At 45.7% G+C, this 10,214-nt stretch overlaps 1 long non-coding RNA gene across 1 annotated transcript in view; it reads left to right on the top strand.

Moving 5' to 3' along the window:
• The first annotated feature begins 324 nt into the window (after positions 1-324).
• The window catches only part of LOC122180401, a 60,900-nt gene continuing 51,010 nt past the window's right edge, over positions 325-10,214 (top strand). The window contains exon 1 of the long non-coding RNA XR_006179047.1: positions 325-503. This is a non-coding gene — a long non-coding RNA (uncharacterized LOC122180401). The remainder of the gene's footprint in view (positions 504-10,214) is intronic.

Consider the following 10,214-nt stretch of genomic DNA (forward strand, 5'->3'; position numbering starts at 1 on the left):
GCTAATGAGAGCTTCTGGATAATATGTATGTTTTAATGCCTTTATTGTGTGAGGTGAGTGGGATATCTGCCTTCTTTCTGTAAATTATTTTCTAGCCTGATTTCGAGGCAAGGTTTGAGACAAGCAGTGTGCACGGCCCGACAGCACATGTGAATGCTGTCTGAGTCCCGCTACATCCAGCAGTACGCACGGCGTTTGGGAAGTCAGGCCTTACCTGGACCAAGGTGACAGTGCAGCTGGGGGATGTCCCAAACTCACAATAGTATTTTTTTCTCTGGCAATCTCACCCTGAAGTTCGGGTTTCCTGGAAAATCTCAGAAAATTGGTGCTTGAAGCCATCTCTAAAACGCGTTGGGTCTGCCTTTGTCCAATAATGGAATCATTCATTCGAAACTTGGATTTGAACAGTTTATATAAACACAGCGATCCTCCTGATTTCCCTGAGGAAAATCGGAGAATTAAACAAACTGAAAAGATCTGGGTGCTCTACTTCAGTGAACAAGGTATTACATTACTACAGCAAAACTATAACTTAGTCATCTGCATAAAATATTGAATATGCAGTTTTAGAGTGATGTAATATTGTGTCTAAACAGATCTAGGCATGGTGAAGTTTAGTTTGTTAGGATTATTTTGAGCCTGAAGGCGCGTGCTGTCTACCAGCATGTTTTGTAAAGTACTCAGGAGTTTATTTGGCAGAGAAGGAGCTACGGTTGGATCATTCTCTCTTCCTCTCGAGTATGCTGCATTTTATCACTTCGAAATTAACATGTTTCAACTTCTTTGAAATCCTAGTGCAGGCAAATTAGGTTTCTGATATAACTGTATGGAACTGTTAAGCAAGGGAAAGGAAGTACCGATAGAACCGTGTAGAAGCCTTTTCACAGATTATGGAGCTGGGGGCTGACAGAATGCTTTCACTTTCTCTAAACTCATGAAATTGTATTTATTTTATTTTAGTTTAACTGTATTTGTTTGTTTGTTTGTTGGTTTTTATTAATTTATTTTAGCTTCATTTATTATTTTCCTTATTTTAACTTAAAATACTTGGAAATACAAGCGTCTGCAAGGCCCCTGAACCTCTAGGTGAGGGCGTGGGGAGCGGATTCTATCCCAGTGTAACAGTGGAACAAGCCCGAGATCTCATTCTTCACCAAAAAGTTCATAACACCTTTAAAGATATACAGAGCAGTAATTAATTATGATTCCTCTGCCTATTTACAATATTGTAATTTTCTTATTACTGAGCATCCCAAGCGATATGTTCTGATTTGCGTTCGGATGGAGGAATATAACTTTGCTGAGGTTAAGAGAGGTAACAGATAACTTTGGGAAAGGGAAACCATACTGTACAAGACATTCACGTCACACAGAAGGTCAGAAGAGTTTATCAAAATAGGACATGAAACCACTTACCTTTTCAGCATCTGCTCGTCAACAAGGAATAATAATCACAGAATCACCAGAACACCAACGCTGGAAAAGAGCTTCAAGGTCATCCAATCCAACCATCCACCTCTCACCAATACTTCTCCCTCAACCACGTCCCTCAACACAAAATCCAAATGTTCTTTGAACACCTCCAGGGTCGGTGACTCCACCACCTGCCCAGGCAGCCCATTCCAGTGCCTGACCACTCTTTCAGAAAAGTAGTATTTCCTAACGTCCAGCCTAAATCTCTCCTGGCGCAGCTTGAAGCCGTTCCCTTTAGTCCTATCACCAGTTACGTGACAGAAGAGGCTGACCCCCAGCTCTCTATAACCTCCCTTCAGGTAGTTACAGAGAGCAATAAGGTCTCCCCTGAGCCTCCTCTTCTCCAGACTGAACAATCCCAGCTCCTTCAGCCACTCCTCATAAGGCCTGTGCTCCAGACCCCTCACCAGCTTTATTGCCCTTCTTCGAACCCACTCCAGAGCCTCAATGTCTTTCTTGCAGCGAGGGGCCCAAACTGGATGCAGTACTGGAGGCGCAGCCTCACCAGAGCCGAGTACAGGGGACAGTCACTTCCCTGTTCCTGCTGGCAACACCATTCCTGATGCAAGCCAGGAAGCCATTGGCCTTCTTGGCCACCTGGTCACACTGCGGGCTCATGTTCAGCTCAGCATCAATTAATACCCCCAGGTCCATTTCCTTTACACTGTCTTCCAGCCACTCTGCCCCAAGCCTGTAGCGTTGCCTGGGGTTGTTGCGGCCAACGTGCAGGACTGGGCATTTGGCCTTGTTGAAACTCATCCCATTGGCTTCAGCCCAGCTCTCTAGCCTGTCCAGATCCCTCTGTAGGGCCTCGCTACCCCCAGTTCAACGCTTCCACCCAACTCGGTGTCATCTGCTAACTTACTGAGGGTGCAGTCAATGCTCTCATCCAAGTAATCAGTAAAGATATTGAAGAGGACAGGTCTCAGCATCGACCCCTGGGGGGACGCCACTGCTGACAGGTTGCCAGCTGGATTTAGCTCTCACTACCACTCTCTGGGCCCAGCCTTCCAGCCAGTTTCTTATCCAGTCAAGAGCGTACCCGCCACAGGCTGCCCGCTTCTGCAGGAGAATACTGTGGGAGACAGTGTCAAAGGCTTTGCTGAAGTCTAGGTGGACTACATCAGCAGCCTTTCCCTCATCTCCCAGATGGGTCACTAGATCGTACAAGATCAGGTTGGTCTAGCAGGACCTGCCTTGCACAAACCCGTGCCGGCTAGACCCGATCCCCCGGTCATCCCGCACATGCTGCATGATCTCCACCAAGACAGTTCACTCTATACACTTCCCTGGCACCAAGGTCAGGCTAATAGACCTGTAGTTCCCCGGATCCTCCTTACAACCCTTTTTGTAGATGGGAATCATGTCTGCAAGCTTCCGGTCTCCTGGGATCTCAGCAGTCAACAAGGAGCGCTGACAGATAATGGCAAGTGGCTCGGCCTCCGCCAGTTCCCTCAACAGTTTCAGGTGAATCTCATCAGGCTCCATGGACTTACAACAGTCCAGCTGGAGTAGTAGGTCTCTAACTGCGTCCTCCTGAATCAGGGGGGGTTCAGTCTGCACTTCAGTTGATACTACCAGGTCAGAGAGCGGAGTTCTCTGAGGATAACTGGTCTGACCTTTAAAGACAGCCATGAAGAAGGCATTCAGAACATCTGCCTTTTTCCTTTCCTCAGTGGTCACATTCCCAGCCTCATCCAGTAAAGAATGGAGATTCTCCTTAATCTTCCTCTTACTGTTACTGTATTTGTAAAAGAGTTTTTTGTTCCTTTTTACCCCAGAGGCCAGGTTGAGTTCAAGCCGGGCTTTTGCCTTTCTGATTTTCTCTCTACACATCTTAACAACTTCTCTGTTCTCTTTTTGCATCACCCATCCCCTTCTTCCACAGGAGATACATTCTCTTTTGCTCCCAGAGTCTCAAGAATAGCTCCCTATTCATCATTCCAGTCTTCATCCTTTCAGGCTCATTTTGCATCTCCGAAGGACAGCCAGCTCCTGTGCCTTTAAGTCTTTTTCTTGAGGAGTGACCAGCCATCTTGGACCTCTTTACTCTATAAGACTGAAACCTAGGGGATTTACCCTACTATTCTTCTGAATAATTCAAAGTCCACCCTCCAGAATTCCAAGGTAGCAGTTACACCATTCCGCCTCCTGGCTCCACCATTTCATGATCAGTCTGTCCAAGACAGCTCCTGACCTCCAGATCTCCCACCAGACCTCTGTGAACAGCAGGTCTAGTGAGGCAGATCCTCCTCATGGCTCTGTCATCAACCGCATCAGAAAGTTATCCTCCGTACATTCCAGAAACCTCCTAGGAGGTTTAAGTAAACTATAAGTTAATATATAAAGTATGTGCTTCATGTAGAAGCTTTGCTGGTATTTCCAGTGTTTGTGATGTGATCCTTCATTTTAGAAGTCATGCTTGATTTCATTTGCTGCTGCGCTTCATGTGAGGAAGTGCAGTTTAGGAAGTTCTGCACAGTGCAAAAGTGCGTAAGGTTTGTTCAATAAAAGAAGTTTATTTATCGTTCCCTGATGGAGCTGAGTCGGTCCAACATTTAAAACTCTGTCTGCTAAACATATTTCTCAGATTCTTTCAAAAGTGCAAGTGGAAAAGCAACAGGTACCAGTTGCTACAAAAACATTGCACAGACCGCAGTACCGCACCCGCATGGATTCCTCACTCCCCATTCATAAGGTGATTTGTCAGCTAAAGAGTCAGGGAGCGATAAGCCAAACTCACTCAACTTTTGGCATCCCCAAATGGCAAGTGTGCCAAGCCCGTGGAGAACTGAGGAGGTTGACGGTAGTCTACCGCGGCCCGAATGAAGTCACACCCCACTGAGGGTTGTTGTCCCAGACACATTAGAACTCCTGTATGAACTGGAGTCACAAGCAGCCTTGCAGTATGCCAACACTGGCATTGCTCATGCCTTCTTTTCCCTTTCTTTGGCCACAGAATGCAGGCCAGTTTGCTTTCATCTCCAGGGGCGCTCGGTACAACTGCAACTGTTTGCCCCAGAGGTGCAAACACAGCCTAAGCATTTGCTGTGGGTCGATACAAACCGCATTGGAACAGGGAGGTGCTCCCAGGCATCTGCAGTCTATTGACGATATTGTTGTGTGGGGGGATACAGCAGAAGTTTTCAGGAAAGCGCAATGAATAATCCATATTCTTCTGCTAGCTCGTTTTGCTATTAAGTGACGCGAAGTGAAAGGGCCTGCCTAGGGAAATCAGTTCCTAGGATTAAAATGGCACGATGGGCATCGTCACATCCCAGGAGATGCGACCGCCTAAATCGCTGCTACGTCTCCACCCTGTAGCGAGAAAGAGACACCATCTTTTCTGGCCGCAGTGGGCTTTTGGAGAATGCGTGTTCCAAACTACAGCCTCATTGTAAGACATGGAAGAAGCATAATTTGACGTGGAGTCCTGAGCAGCAGGAGGCTTTGGAGCAGATTATACAGGAGATAGCCCATGCTGCAGCCCTGGGGCCAGGATGGACAGGACAGGTCGTAAAGAACATTTTCTATACTGCTGCCGGAGAGAAAAGTCCCACATGGAGTCTGTGGCAAATAGCCTCAGGAGAGACCCGAGGCCAACCCCAGGGTTTCCAGGGTCGAGCATACAAGGGGGCTGAAGAGTGCTGAAAAGAAGATCTTAGCTGCGTATGAGGGGGTTCGGGCCACTTCCGAAGCAGTCGGTCCTTTGCCCATCATGCCATGAGGTGGCCAGTGCTTTATCTTTACACTGATTGATGGATGGTGGCAAATGCCTTATGGGGGCAGTTGCAGCACTGGGAAAAAAAACAACCGGCAGCAGAGGGGTTAACCTGTTTGGGCCGCTGAACTGTGGAAATACATTGCTGCCCAGCTGAAGAATATGCCTGTAAAGGCACACCATGTAGATGCTCATGTGATGGAGAGTCAGACTACTGAAGAATAACCAAGTAACTACCAGGTAGATGGAGCTGCCAAAATTGAAGTGGCTCAAGTAGACTCGGTCTGGCAGAACAAGGGTGAATTATTTCTAGCTTGGTGGGCCCATGAGACCTCAGGCCATCATGGAAGGGATGCAACATGTACGTGGGCTACAGACTGAGGGGTGGACTAATCTATGGACACTATTGCACAGGTTATTCATGACTGTGACACATGCGCCACAATTAAATAAGCCAAGAGGATGAAACCTTTCAGGAGGGAAAGGCAATGGCAAATGTATAAATATGGGGAGGCGTGGCAGGTTGATTTTATCAGCTTGCCACGAATCTGCGGTGGTAAGCATTATGTGCTTACCAAGGTGGAGGCAACCACCGGATGGTTTGAAACATATGAGGTACCCCCATGCTATCAACCGTAACACCGTATTGGGTCTTGCGAAACGAGTCCTGTGGTGACATGGCACCCCAGAAAGAACTGAATCAGATAATGGGTCTCATTTCTAAAATTCTCTTGGTTTCATTTCTAAAATTCTCTTCTCTTGGGTCAGAGATCATGGCATCAAGAGGATTTATCATATTTACCAGCTTCTGATGAAATTGAACGATACAGTGGGTTGTTAAAAACCACTTTGAAGGCAATGGGTGGTGGAACAGTTGAGCACCGGGAGAAGCATTTGGCAGAAGCCAGCTGGTCGGTCTACACGAGAGGATCGATCAATCACAGTGGCCCTCCCCAATCCAGCTCCCGACATACTGTGGAGGGAGATAAGGTCCCTGTAGTACCTGTAAAGTCCATGTCGTGCAAAACAGTTTGGTCCTTCCTGCTTCTGGAAAGGACAAACCTCTCAGTGGAATTAGTTTTGCCGAAGGACCTGAGTGCACTTGGTGGGTGCTGCAGAAAGATGGGGCTGTTCAATGTGTACCACAGGGGAATTTGATGCTGGGGGACTGTAGTCAGTAATTCTGCGTTTATACGTACGTACATGTCATGCATTTTAATTATTGCTTGTTTGTATATATACATTATATATATGTATGTATGTATATAAGCATGAGGTAATGATTTGGAATAAGGGGTGCAATGTTATGGTCTTATGACTTTCCTCCTCACATCATCGAGGCTGTTCTGTCTTTGGGCCCAGCTCCCATCTCCCTACCCTTCTCCTTTCCCTTCCCCTTCTCAGGCCAGCGGGCCTGTGTGTCCCCTGTCACGGACACAGAGTGATCCAGATAATGCTGTGACACATATTTTTCAAAACAGTGCTCAGTACAGACCGTATGTTTATGTAGTTCTATCGCTGTCATGGTTTTATGGCCTTGTTCAGACTGGCTCCGTGACTAGCAGGGTGGGGCGGGGGGACACACAGACCCACACCCTGGGAAAGGGAAAAGGGGAAAAAGGGAAAAAATGGGAAAAGGGTAGAGAGATGGGCCTAAAAATAAAACAGCGGCAGCGATCTGAGGAGAAACAAACTGAATTACTAAATAGGATATTGGATTGTGAAATAATACCCTACAACACAATATTCTGCCATGTAATTAGAATCAGAGCGAATAAATCAATGAAAATGAGAGTGTCCGAAAGCCAAAGGCCTTATTGTGACACTAAGGCGAGACGGTCCCGGGAGCTCACACACTGCTGAGATCAAAAAGGCAGGTCAGGAGATCTGAATGACTTTTACCTGCTCCCTCTGAGCAGAAACGGTAACAGCGATCAGTCCTCATGGGGATGCAGATCTGAGAAGGTCAGTAAAACTTTCCAAAATTTGACATTAAGCCATTTGCGTGGTTCAGTGGTTAAAATATGCAAATATCGACTTCTGAATTAAGATCACTTTCTCACTGAAAAAACAGTTGTGCATTTGATCATCCATTTCATCTTCCTGTGGTAGTCTTGTGTAGGCAAAGATGTACACTTTTATTATTTCAATACTGCTAGATCAATCAGTCCCTTCAATCTGGTAATTAATGTAGATGGCGAGTTTGCGGTCTGTATTTTATTGCCGGTTAGAACATGGATTAGACAAAGGGTTACAGGCTGTACATGAATTCAGCGGTGTGGTCATTGACGAACCGCAATGCTTAGCCTAGCCGGGGATTTGAAAGTCCCTGGAGATTCCGATGCGTCACTGGTACAATGAATCGCTTTCCAAAACTGAGTAAAATTTTATCCTAAGCAAACCTGATGGAAAGCCACATCAGTGCTCTGCTCTTAACTTAGGAGTGGCTTACCATGGTCTATCTCTGTGTAATCACATACCGTAAACGTGTAAAAAAGCAGAGAGTCGGTTCCGCCTCCATCAATCCATTTCTATGGTAGAAAAGCTGGTGTCGTAAAGGCTCTTAAAGATCACTTAGTGCAAACACCTCTGCCACAGGCAGGGCTGCCAGCACTGGATCAGGATGCCCAGGGCCCCATTTGACCCGGCCTCGATCGCCTTTAGAGGCGGAGCTGTCACGACCTTTTTAAGAACGCCGAGCCACTGCCTCACAGCAGTGTTTAAATCGCTGGTTTAAAGCCATCCCGCCTCGTCCTATCACTGTCAGTTTGTAGCAGAAATGCCCAGTCACAGCCTGAAGCAGCGATTGAGCACCTGGTGAGAAGTCAGGGCCCACGCAGGCAAACTCAGGTGCATCCAATGTACCTGAGCGATTGCAAGGGGTGGAACCAGGATCCACCCCTTCCCAGACCTCATTTAAAGGTCGGCAGGGGAGGCAGGAACCTTTTGTCTGGTGAGTTTGTGGTCTTCTGAGGGTAAGCAGCTTTTTTTCCCTTTCATTTTTCAGCTGCTGCTTTTAGGCTCATTTTCATTTGCTGCAGCCAGAGGCTTTGCTACTCTGCTGTTGTTGTTGTGATCTCTATTACAGTGTATTGTTACACAGATCATGTAAGAAGTTGATCCCCTTCTTGTTTAAAAGCTTCCTTCGAGTGCTGGGAAGGCCACGACGAGGCTTTTTCTTCTCCAAGTTAAACAAACCCGATTCCATAAACTTTTCTTCATAGGAGACATGCTGCAGCCATTAGGTCACCCTTAGGGCTTCTTCTGCACCCACTCAAACAGCTCCCAGTATTTCTCACTTTCAGGGCACAGGACTTTAGATGGGGCCTTGTGCTGGCTGAGGGGCACCTTACTGCAAACCCATTTCATTCCCTGTTAAGTCCTGACAATTAGGTACGGTGTTGCCTCCTCCCTTTGTGGAGAAAGTGTCTTCCAGCTATGCGCTTTATAGGGGTTCTGTGCATACTTAGCGCCTCTTTAAGATCACAGAGACTGCAAAGCGTGGGAACTCCTCTCCCAAGGTGAATGCTTTTGCCTCTCGGCTGAAATTCCTCAAAGTTACTAGCAAAGCGGACAAGGGATTTTTCCTGACAGGGATTTTTTAGTTCTGACTGTCTTTAGCTCAAGGGAGAAAATAGCTAATATTAGCTAATAATAGCTAATACAGTAACTTAGTGTTTGGAAGCCCAAGTTCAAAGCGCTCTCTTCTGTTTCCCTGTCTTTTGCAAAACTGTAAGGCTGACACAGAGACACGCTTCTGAGCCAGAGAACTGTGATTTGTTTCATCACACCCCTGAAACAGCTTTGTTTCTTTTTTTTCTTGGAAAATTTAATTTTTATTTTGTTATCTGATTGTTAATTAATTAACTAAATTAGCTCCCAACTTCCCCTAATTGGCCGGTTACTCATTCGTAAAGTTATCTGCGATCTGTTGAGAGGATGGTGTGAGCACACTCAGAAATTCTGACCACGTAGGATATTCGTGTGGAATCACACTTCCAGTGGTCTGAAGAGGAAAATAAAAAGGCAATCTGAGGGCTGTTTTATACCACGTAGAGAACCTCAGCATTTCAGTATAGGGTTACTGAAGCTAAAAAACCAAAAGCTCAAATATTTTTTGGGAGTGACTGGGAGAAGGAGGAGCAGAAAGTTCTCCGTGGTGGTTAATCCCTCAGCTGCTAGACGCTACATTTTCTTTTCGGTTACCTTTCAATTTTTTCCAAGCGATTATTCCTTTTCAAGTTCTTCTCATCATTCCACTTCTCTCTGGGAAGCAGTTCTGCTTGGCTTCTCCAAGGCTGCTGTGTGTAGGTAACTTAAATGGCTTATACTGTAAGCAATAAGATGTGTAAGACCATGTCTGTAGCTCTCCTCTTTCCTTATTTTTCCTGCTTCTACCATGGGTTTTTTGGTGTCTGATACTTAAGAACCTACGAACCGTTAAATCAGGTAAAGAAGTTTAAAAGACCTACTGTTGTTCTTGGATGGTTGGTTGGTTGAGTTTTTTTTGTATTTAAAAATGCCTGTACTTTGAAATTCATTGTGTACATTTTTGGGGAGGAATTCATGTTCTTACTGGGTAACCCAATGCGATGCGTTAGTGAAATGACTGCACGTTATTATCACACGTGAGTATAGATATGGGAGAAAGTTAGATCTTCCTCATGTCCTGCGCTATTAGGGACTGATGTTCAACATAAGCAAGGAAGGATCAAGGGTCAGATTTTGGAAACAGTGAAATGCTGTTCACGGTCGCAAAGCCCACATGAGTTAAAGATTAGAGCTTTGATTTCTGTTTTACCATAACCTTTAAGAAACACTTAAAAAAGGATAAGCAAATCATTTCTTCTATTCAGAGACAGAAGAATACACTTAAAGCCAGCCTGGGCCTCTGGATAAAGAGACACTAAAGAGAGTCTTCCATTTATAAGGAAAAATTCATTATAAAGGCAGTTATTGTGGAAGCTCTCTTCAGAATGTGCGCGCCCAGGAAATACAGAAGGGGTTTTTTGGTGGTTTT

Source organism: Lagopus leucura, unplaced genomic scaffold (assembly GCF_019238085.1).
Source record: "Lagopus leucura isolate 7727_CA_CO unplaced genomic scaffold, USGS_WTPT01 Super-Scaffold_100004, whole genome shotgun sequence".
Lineage (NCBI taxonomy): Eukaryota > Metazoa > Chordata > Aves > Galliformes > Phasianidae > Lagopus > Lagopus leucura.